This window comes from Aulonocara stuartgranti (genome assembly GCF_965226115.1).
Source record: "Aulonocara stuartgranti genome assembly, chromosome: 3".
Taxonomy (NCBI): Eukaryota; Metazoa; Chordata; class Actinopteri; order Cichliformes; family Cichlidae; genus Aulonocara; species Aulonocara stuartgranti.
Window position 1 is genome coordinate 33,676,181 of NC_138941.1, and position 11,040 is coordinate 33,687,220.

The 11,040-nt window shown below is 39.7% G+C and overlaps 1 long non-coding RNA gene across 4 annotated transcripts; it reads right to left on the minus strand.

Annotated features, from left to right (window-relative positions):
- Positions 1-270: 270 nt before the first annotated feature.
- LOC309704047 lies at positions 271-3,311 on the minus strand. Of its 4 annotated transcripts, XR_014276126.1 has the most exons (6): positions 3,277-3,311; positions 3,023-3,155; positions 2,539-2,602; positions 2,012-2,164; positions 1,563-1,650; positions 271-982 (listed from the first exon to the last, which is right to left on the minus strand). It is a non-coding gene; the product is annotated as an uncharacterized lncRNA (long non-coding RNA). The 4 variants fall into 4 exon arrangements; XR_014276127.1 differs by having other exon boundaries at positions 2,539-2,574; positions 3,023-3,305; XR_014276128.1 differs by having other exon boundaries at positions 3,023-3,305.
- Between the last annotated feature and the right edge of the window lie 7,729 nt (positions 3,312-11,040).

The window sequence follows — 11,040 nt, forward strand, 5'->3', positions numbered from 1 at the left end:
TCTTTTGAAAAATGTTGGGAAAGAACAATACAAAACATTCTATTTAAGGCCTCTAACGTCAAGATTCAGTTAAACAACAATTATAACTAAACAATTTGAGGTAATGTTAGTTTCCATTAACATTAAATTAGGTTACTGAATTGGCAAACACCTTCCTATTAACATTACCCATTTTACCCCAATAACTAAAGAAATTAGCACTTGCAGGTCAAAACCTTTATTCAAGAGATGCAAAAATAACATTGATACAGTGACTGTGAAAAATTACGGCACTGATCATACTGTGACATCTTGGTTCAAAACAGCACACTTAGAAATATTCAACGTTCCTTACTTCAACTGAATGAAACTGAAAATACCATTTCACACGGCCCATATGGGATATTTAGACTGCATAACTGTTCATGCTACATCTCTTCACTAGTAAAAGAAAGAAAAAATACAAAGAGAAATTTAAAAATGCTGCCAAACAGACAGAGAACTTGTACAGAGCAAAAGGAAAAACAAACAACAACAACAACAACAAAATGGCTCGTCCTCATGGCAGTTGCAGTGTATATAAAAATGAACCCTGCGATCTGTTCCTGGAATTGAGCTTCAAAAATGCAGCAGAACAAGTGTGAGATTTAAATGTCTTCTCACCTAGAGCTGGTCACCTCACATGCATAACAGTGAGCTTCGTTGCAGGAGCAGTTTTGTCTTAGTTGTGAGCTTTTCTTGAGAGCTGAGTTGCTTCCAACTCCATTACCACCCTTTGAATCACCTCAAAAGTGTAGCAGAGTTGTGATGGGTAACTCATATTGAAGGAATAAAAAAGGTCCAAACAGCATGGCTACTGCAAAGGTCACGTTATCCAGATCTTGAAGAACTACTATACCCTCGATGATGATGCCAACGTCAGAAAAGTCATTGCCTGGTGCATCCTCTGGAGACAGATGTTCATTGTGGTTTTCTCAATCTGTGCAGTGGCCTCAGTCAAGTCCTGGTTAAACACAAAACATTTCTTTAAGATTCCTTTTTAAACTCTCTTTTGAATCTACCAGTTCTAATGTTAGAGTAATTTAAACCAATGCAAGCAACATAGTAAATAGCTATAGCCAAAGAGTGGCCTGCCATGCTGCCATTCATGGTCTAACAGAGTTTCTAAGAGAGGGTGAAAAACATAATTTCAAATGCTTTACATTAGTTTTTCTTAGAAAGACACCGGCCCATCAGAAATCCAGGTTTTGTCACTCAGAAGATGTTAGAATTTAGACTTTCAGCCCCACAATTTGGTTAGCTGTTGGTCTTTTTTTTTTTTTCAAACAAAAGCTAATGTAAATATTGGTGGGATTTTCCTTTGTTCACTAGAATGACAAATTTAAAGTTTTTTCACACTGATGTGACCCCTAATACAGGGGTGGGGCCTCAAGGGCCGGCGGCTGAGTTCACTACCAGGCCTCATGTGAACTTCAAATTATTAAAGAGGACTACTGGTCCTAACTGGTCCAATGAGGATCAAGTGGATAACTAAATGCATTTTTAAATGTTGCAAAGCCACAATCTACTCATAAAACACTCACCATGAACTCCTGCACCAAGATGTTGCAATTGTCTTTCACACAGATGCGGAGCACTTTGATGAGACTCCCTTTGAGCATTAATGTCATCCTAAAGTATTATAACAAAGAAAACAGAGATTTGTGAACTTTTCAGTAGCACAGAAGAAAATGATCCCAGACCAAAACTTAAACCAGTCAACATGCAACACCAGCATCTACAAAGCAATATCAAAAGTTCCTGTTTGACATCAACTTTATGGATATATAGTTTCCAGAACATTTATTTTTTTAAAAAGATCAATTTTTCTCAGTGGGCCAGTAAATGCATGACGAAAATTATGGCATCCTTTCGGTGGAATCAGTACTCACAGGTAATAGTTGTCTGTTTCAATGGATGCAGCATAAAAATCTTTTACTGACCTAATGCAATACATATACACTTTGTAGTTAAAGAATTTTAAAGTTCTTACTGTCATCATGGCAGCTACATCCTTTAGCTTTGTGCCCTGTTCCCCCGATCACTTTGCAAACACTTTCAGCAGACTGTCAGAGAGAAACTCAGCTCCGTCAGAAACCTTGACTGTAAAGGCATGGTTGGGATGCACTGGAATGCTGCATTTCATCTGAAATGACATAAAATTATTTTGAAATAACAGCAGGCACTGTGCTTTGTTAATAATGTAATGTTTTGTTGAATAAAAACTGTGTTTCCAGATCTTATGGGATTAAAAAAATCCAAAGATGTTTATTTCTGATTTGCAACCCAAGAACCCACAAGTTACAACCTCATTTTAGTTCAAGTGTGCATTAATGTGAGTCCAGTAATCACCTTTCTGACAATACATACAGGTATAAGTTAAACCTATGGCAGATTTTGGATTTCTCAGTTGTATTAATAGGGTGGTCTATTTGAGTATGCATGCACCTAATAATTATAAAAAACCTATTATAATTAAGTTACAGAAACCTTAAGCGAAAATAGAATATACTTTCTTACCATAACACCTTGAACCCACAATCCATCAGCTGACTCCTGGTGAAATGCAGAATAGATGTGGTCTCTCAATGTGCATCAACAAAAACAAAAACAAAAACAAAAGGACAGCAGGTGAGGGCAGGAGGGGTAGGGATGTAAGCTAGCATAATACCGCTGATGATATTAGCTAAAGCTGTTCAATGTCCAAAATCTCACTAACACCACGGTGCAGTAAATACACAATGTAACTGAAGAGTCAGTTGACAAATCTATTCACACAGAAAACCAAATTATGTTATGAGTGCCTCGTAATTAGGTTTAATGTGATATTACGGCTCTTGTGCCAAAGACAAATTCAAATGAAAAAGCGCCAATTCTTTGATAACAGATAAAACAGCAAATAAGCTAACGGCTCTTTTTTAGCATGTTACATGGCGGCACTCTAGACGTTTAACTACATTTGGCTGAAATATGGTAAATATTAATTCAAAAAATCAAGACATACCAAAAAACGTAGAGTTGGCTGCTCGACTTGACTGAGATGGATGCATTTTTTAAACCACGATCCAAAGCCCGCGAGATGAAATCACGCGTGGTTTCACGAGATTTAACGTTGCTATCTTATTGACTTACTTCACCTGAACATGATATGAACAATTTAATACACCCTTTCTGCATATCATGTAGTTTTTACACTATATAGTTACATTTATCTTTAAAACATGAGGCAATTGTGTTAAATACATGCAAGATGCTTACATAAATCCAAGAGATGGCCAGTCCCTTTTTTTCAGTGAGATGTTGACGGTTTAAATAAAGGACATTGGAGAAAATAGATGAAATATGTTAAAATATTTCTTATACTGGGCCTTGGTGCAGCTCCTCGGGTCATTTTTTCTGAAGCGAGATGCTTTAGCACTCTTTCCTCTTCCTTTCAGCAAGCTTTCTTCTGATTGGCTGCCCCTCAAAAACACAAACAGTAGGTGGGAGGAGCTTCTGAGGTGACCACATTGGGGATATCCTCTCACATTCATACCACACCAGAGCCGAGAGAAGAAAAAAGCTAACTTTTGTGTGCATAGTGATTACGTGTACCTATCCTGACCTCGTTATTTGAAACCGTTACTGTAAGAGAAGAATGTGTAATATGCTCCTTTTATATTTTCTTCAGATTATGTACAAGCTGCTAACAGCAAGTCTAGAATTAACTCGCTGATTAAAAATCGGAGTTTTTGCCTAATCCCTTTCCCTTCCTTCCTTCTACATTGAGACATTAGTTCCTAAAACAGCACTGATGCATGTCCACTCCCTCATGAAGCCAACTAGGAATCAGCAGTGCAGGCAGAGAGAAAAGGGGAAGCAGATGGCTGGCCTACAGAGGTTCTGATCGCAGGGATATTGGCAAGATGCTGAGCTGGAGAAATTAACCTTCGGAGGTTTATACACTGCGGCAACTGTTGGCTCAGGCTGGATTGCTCCCTGGCCCTCATCTCACTACCGCCCCTGTTTTTCCAGTCAACCTTTTCACGGAAGTTGTCTCTTCCTTATCGGTCTCGATTTTAATCATTTAACTCCCTGTTTTCTCTGTTTGCTTGGTTTTTTCTCACTTCGTCACTCAGTTGAAGAAACCCAATCTGATAATATCTTTTCACTGAGATAGCTAGCAATAATTTACACTTCAAAAACAAACAAAAATTTGCAATCGCGCCGATAGCTGCAGCCTTTTATTTGTCTCCCTTTCCTTTCGTTCCTGCCGCAGTCGTAACTAAAGGTCAAACCTTCCGTCTGCCTCTGAAGTAGCTCTAATATGATGTGCGCATGAAGTCAAAGCCTTGGCAGCGGCGTCAACTCTTTTCTGGATTCGTTTCTTGTTGATCTGGGAGCTGGCTTGATTGAGGATCCCCATATGGATCGTCGTCATCAGTCTGCTGCGGGGCATGCTGCCTGTCTAGCTGCTGCAAAACAACAGTCTCCACCATTCTGCCGGCAAAAGGCCCCATAGCTGTGTTTCATTTGCAGCACACAGTTGGTCTACATTGTACCTTTAGTTCATTCTGTTTGCTCAGCTGTGTAGCTTCCAAGTTTAATATTGGTTTAACATTAGCTTTGCTGGAAGCCAGCAGCAACAGTGAAGTAGTATAGCTCTGGCCTTAACAAGTGTATAAAATCTCTGTTACGGTTTGGTAATCGACGTTGTACTAACAGTAACGATATGTAAAGTATAAAGTGACTTTAGTTTAATAGGGTAATCAGTGAGTACTTGGAAATCATTCCAAGTTACAGGCAGCAGTGCTCCATTTAAATTCACTGTGATCTTTCTGTTTGGCTATTTTTAACATGTCAAAGAAACTACTTTAAAGTGCTGTAGAAAGGGCTTAAAAGATGAAACGAAGACCTATCAGTTATTAATAAAACACCCAAAGATGTTGAATCAAAGAATGTGAAAAATTTGTTGGAAGTGCAAATGTGTTCATTGCCAAATCTCATCAATGAATGAGATAAGAAACTGAAACAATCCAGACACACATAAAGGAAGAGGTGGAAGAAAAACATCCAGCGTTTTTATATTTGACTATTTGAGTCCCCTTCAGATTCAGGAAATAAGTTCTGTGCATCATTACTAATATTAAAATGGAAAAATATTAATTGAACAGTGTTTCACCTTCAGGGCAAACATTTGGGAATGTTTTGCACTTGATAACTAGCATTGCGAGACAAAAGTCAAATATTTTGTAAATGAAAAATTTTCCCTAAGTAAATAGCCAAATCATGACTGGCTCTATATCACAGTTATTTCTGAACTCCGTCTTTTTTCTTAACCATTTATCCAACCACGGCCGCAGGCAGGCTGGCAGCTATCCCAGCTGACAGTAGGCGAGAGGAGGGGTTCACCCCAGACAGGTTATTTCGAAGCCAATGTAATTGTTCTTCGAAAGATTTCTTAAAATCTTGCTCTGCCACATATATCATTTTTTGTTGCTTCGTCAGTAATCAGGTTCTCTTATTTCTACTCTACACTGTATTCTATTTCATATTGCCATTGAGTGGACATGAATGTTTTCACAGAGCATCAAAAACAATAGCTCGTAATTGTGCTCCATCCATCCATCCATCCATCCATCCATTTTCTTCCCTTATCTGGCTCCAGGTAACAGGAAGTCTAAGCAGAGAGACTCAGACATTCCTGTCCCCAGCCACCTTAATAATAATAATAATAATAATAATAATAACACCAGAACAGACCTCTACCTCCCAAACCACCTCTTCCACCTCTTCCGGGGGCCACCAAGATCTTCCCAATTCGGCCAAGGAATACAAATCTCTTTAGCATGTGCTGTGTTTACTCACCTAAGATGCACGCAGGAGGTGTCCTGGTCAAATGAATGAGCCTCAACCTTTCTTTACCTTTAAATACGAAGGAGTAGAGGCTCTACTCCAAGCCTCTCCTCCTTATCTCTAAGGGAGAGCACGACCACCCTTTGGAAGAAGCTAGTTTCTATCACAGGGATTTGCAGTCTTATTATTTTAGTCACTACCCAGAGCTAGTCCATGACTTGGAATAAGAACTCCACCCTCTCTTCTGACTGACGACCATGGTTTCAGACTTGCAGCCGAGGGTTCCTAAAGAGTCCAAAAGAGCTGCATTGTCTCTGGAGAACAAACACGTGATCCTGAGGTCAATAAAGTGGTGAAAACGTCCCAACTGGCTGTATCTTGAAATTCTGTCCATAAAAAGTATGAACACAATCAGGGCAGCCCTGATGGATACAAACTCTTAAACTCTCAAACCTCACCTGACCTCAAAGCAAGGTCTCACTACAGTTGTACAGGAACTGAATGGCCTATAGCATTGGACCCATCAACTTGTACTCCCCAATCACTCCTCACATGATGTCCAGAGGAACCTGGTCGAATGCCTTCCAAAAAACACACATAGATTGGTTGGGCAAACTCCTGTGTAGTTTTGCACAACCATGAGACAGACTCTTCTCTCCAGCACCCTGACATAGACCTTCCCAGTGAGGATGAGGAATTGGAGTATACCTCCAATTCTTCCTTCTTAAAAACCCTCAGCAAAGAGAGTAGACGCCTGTACCATGAACTTTAGTTTACCCTTGGGGTGTTCAAGGTTACAAATGTAGCTCACTTCTTTTTGGGGGTACGCCACCATAGTTAGTCATGCTGAAGACCAAACAGAGTAAGTTTTGTTTGAGCTGAAAGCAGCATGTGCTAAACTACTGCCCACTGATCAGTCAATCCTCTGGAAAATATAGTCACCGTTCATCTAAAGTCTTTGTCGTTTCTTTACAAACATCAATAAGAAATTCAGGTTATTAAGAGCAGCAAGATTAACACTTACGACTTAAGACTGCAGCAGAAAGAATCAGGCAATCTTTTCAACAGGAATACTTTTATTTTAAAAAACATGTTAATAGAACTGAATAAATAAGTCAGTAAATATGATCAGATTTTGCAGTCTGCAATATTTTTGGCAAGTTTTCCCTCCTGGCTTTAAATAGACTTCATTAATGTAACATTTTTACAGTCATAGTTACCACTGCACACAACATGCCCACACATTCATACGATGTTAATATGCATACTGTGAAACACTGTCTTGTTTTGTTTTATTCAATCACGCTCACTAACACAGCACTACTCTGGCTGCTGCAAAGCCTTCTCTCAGTTGCTCCCTTTAAAGGTTACCACGTGGGTCTTGCGCCTCCATCTCATCCTATCCTTAGCATCCTCCTCTGTCACACAAACCCTTTGCATGTCCTCCTTCACCACATCCATCAATCTTTTCTCTGGTCTTCCGCTTGTTCCACATACATCCTTTGTCCAATATAGTCACATTTAGGGCTGGGCCATATTATACCGTTCACGGTAATATCAGTATAATGTTAGGCAACGATGGGAAAATGAAATATCGCGATAGAATGGGAGTAAAGCGCGCATGCGCAGTGCCTTTGTTTTCATACGCACATGGCCGATTGTTGAGTGAAACAGATGAACCAGAATTGGTTTGTAAAAATGGTGCAACTTCAGTGATGTGGAACTGGTTTGGTGTTTGTCCGTCAGATACACAACAAAGCACATTTTTTTGCAGAACATGCAAGCGGCCGTTGTTATTGTCATATTTGTCGGATTAAGACGCTCTTAAATATGGGAGTAATCTGGGTCCTAAACTCCGTATACTTCAGGTCAAACAACACTGCAGCATCACTTAGAGTTAAAAACTGTCTAAATTCTTTCATCTTTAATAAAACGATCAGCATTGCTGCTTTACCAGGTGTAACTATAAAGTTTAACTTCCAGGCATCCATGAAAACAAAAGTTATTACATTTAACGGAGTTAGAAGTTAGCAGGAAGCTAGCGGAAGTTAGCTCGCTAGTTTCGCTAGTTACCTAAGCATGATATTGCATGTTCTGACGGAGAGATTTCTGAAAAAAATCAAACGTACAGCTCTGCTATCACTTCCAACATAAATGAAGACAGGAAACTAAACAGCAGTGACGTTTGTAGGGTTACTGAAGTTGGGCTAGCTGGTATATAATGATGTGCTACGTGATCGCTAGCGACACAGCTATGTTAGCATAACATAAACAGTGAAGCTGGAGGACGAACACTAACACTTTTCCACTTATAAAAGTTAACGTGAAGGTTCTTCATGGTTAGAGACAAATGCAATCGCATGGCAGGATGCTGTAAACGGACCAAACTTCAGTCAGGAGAACAACTGAGATAATCCATCCACAATACGAGGTTAGTCATTAATATACTGCAACAACATGGGAATAGAGCAGCTGCCAGAGAATTCAACATTAATGAATCAATGGTACAGAAGTGGAGGAAGCAAGAAGAATGAGTTTAATAAAGTTTGATTTATCTGACTGCTTTGTTTCGCTTAATGTGCCTTATAATCCCGTGCACCTTATGGTCCGAAAAAATGCGTACTGCACACTGCAGTTTAATGTTGCAAAGCACCTCTTTTTAACTTCAGTGGATATTATACATGGTTATGCTCAGGATATGTCAGCCCATTTCTACTGGAAATGCCTTTTGGTTAAACTTTCAGCAAGGAATTTGCATTTGCACTGTTGCATTTTTATAAAGCTTTAATGTACATAAAAACCAGCTTCTTGTTTAAGTGAAAATAAATGGAAGGTTGTCTTTTTGCGCTAGTAATGTTGTGGAGTTGTATTTTGTCTCGCATCAATTATATCGTCGGTTATATCGTTATCGCAAATTTTCAAATATATATCGTGATAAATATTTTTGGCCATATCGCCCTGCTCTAGTCACATTCCCTCCTCTGGCCCAGTCTCCAACCTTCTCACCCTAAGCTGCTTTTCTGAGATATCCATTTCTACCTCATTTCTCATCTTTTTAAGTTACTTTTGCTCGTAAGACATCCTGCTACCAGACCTCTTTGTGATTAGCCCTACTCTGCAGCCACAGACAGGGAGGCGGGGTAAAGAGGGTTGCAAATTTGCATCAAACCAGAACACCAAGATTTAAAAGCCAGTGGTTTTTGGCAAAGCGTTGAAGAAGCTAAAGTGTCTTTTTGCACCTCGTTTGCACCTGCGGAACCTATATTTGAGAACTTAGCAATCCACAGCAATGTTCATATGAAAATAGATGCAGAACGTAGCTGCCAAAGTGCACATTACTGAAAACCACAGGAAGATGAGTCACAAAATGCACGAGTTGATGAAGTGGTAACAGGTGATTGTTTATCAGCACAGGGACGGAGCTCCGAGAACAGTCAGCGTCTGAGTTCTTGATCGAACTGAAGTGACAATATAATTGAATTCTTTTAACACTCAATTATGTAGTGTTGCTGCAGTAGAATTAGGCACAGACGGCCTTTTCTTCTTTCAGAATTGAGAGAATTAAAATAAATGTCTTTCTTAAATCCCACTCAGTACTGCTGACAACAAAGCCACGCAGCATTTGGACATGTTTCATCAAATTTAGGATGTTGAAAATAAAGCACCAGGGGACTGAGGCAAGCTGTCGTCGTTGAATGTGTGTGTGTGTGTGTGTGTGTGTGTGTGTGTGTGTGTTGGAGTGGGGTGGTGGGTGGGTGTAAATGAGAAATGACTTGTGCAAAGTGTTGTGACTGGCTGGTTGGTTTCATAATTCTCCAAAAACTGCTGAGAGACGGAGACGGAACATCTGCTCGACACATCTGAAGTGCAGTCTCCGGTGAAAAATAAAATCTGATGACAGTAGAAGTTCCTTATTTTGTTGTACTCTTGACTAGTGTGAAGCAGACATCTGCACTGGCACGATTGCCCAAGAAGTTTGGGGATTCGTTTTAGCCAATTTCCACGAAACTGTCAGAAACAAGGTGAAGCTATAATCGCTCTCGCTGTGCAGTAATCTGCGATCGTTTCCCCCGCATGTCATGTGAACTTTTGCGTGCATGGTAATATAATACTCAAGCATTCAGAGCGTTCGGTTTGTTCAAGCTTTCATAACGTTGTCTCTAGTCTTGGCAGTGTTTTTCCTCCATAGGGAGTAATGTTCTAAGCATATGTGGGGGTAGCAAGGCTGAAATTAATGTAAATTTATGTGATTCCAATGCTTCATAACGCAGCAGAAAACATCCGAGCGCAGTAAACAACATCCTGTACATTATTCGTCTTGAGTTTTCAGGTGCGATTTGTAAAAACAAAGAGCGGAAGGCAACGTGTCACTCCTGTGGAAATCACTGCCGCACATCCGCTCTGCATTTCTTGTAGTATATCATTGTTTTTGACACATAATATACGGCGCGATTTTCTCTTTAAGACAGGTGCTTGTTATCGGTTGCATTCCAACTCTGCTGTGATCTGACACGTGGACGAAGGCTTTGTTAAGCTTGTTATCAGAAAACACGTTCAGTAGTAAACTCGGGAGTAATGTTTCTCCAGCTCACCGCCAAAGCTGACGGCATCTGTCATTTGCTATCATGTGGAATGATGTTTTCTAATTGAGCGCATGGAGAGCTTCCTGAGTAACTTCTCCCAGCAAGCAGTTATTGACTGTGCTCCCCAGCTGTCAAGTAGTTTAATACTGTTTTAAATGCTCTTTTTAGTTCCCGCACTTGCTTTTGCTTCAGGTTATTGACATTTTATTGTACTTGTGACATTCTAATTGATGGAGGAACATCCGCTAATGTTATTGTGACTAATAAGTAGTCTAATTATAAATAGATTTTGTGTAGTAAGACTTTAATTAATTCGCAGTGACTCAGTGAAGTTACTGCAGGTAAGTATTCTGTCTGTAATAGAACATTTGTGTCCAATTGTTACCAGTAAAACCATATTATGTGCACTTAAATGAATAGCTACTTTTTTGGTTGCTACTTTTATGCGTTTGCGTTTATTTTGGTCATTTAGGCTTCAGCCTTCTGTTAGTATCTACACAGGATGCGTTTAGGCTCAGTGCATTAGCAGGTCGCCTGTAATTGTGGCTCTTTCTAGAGCTCCATACATAATCCACAAAGTCATACATTTACATTTTAAGCCTGG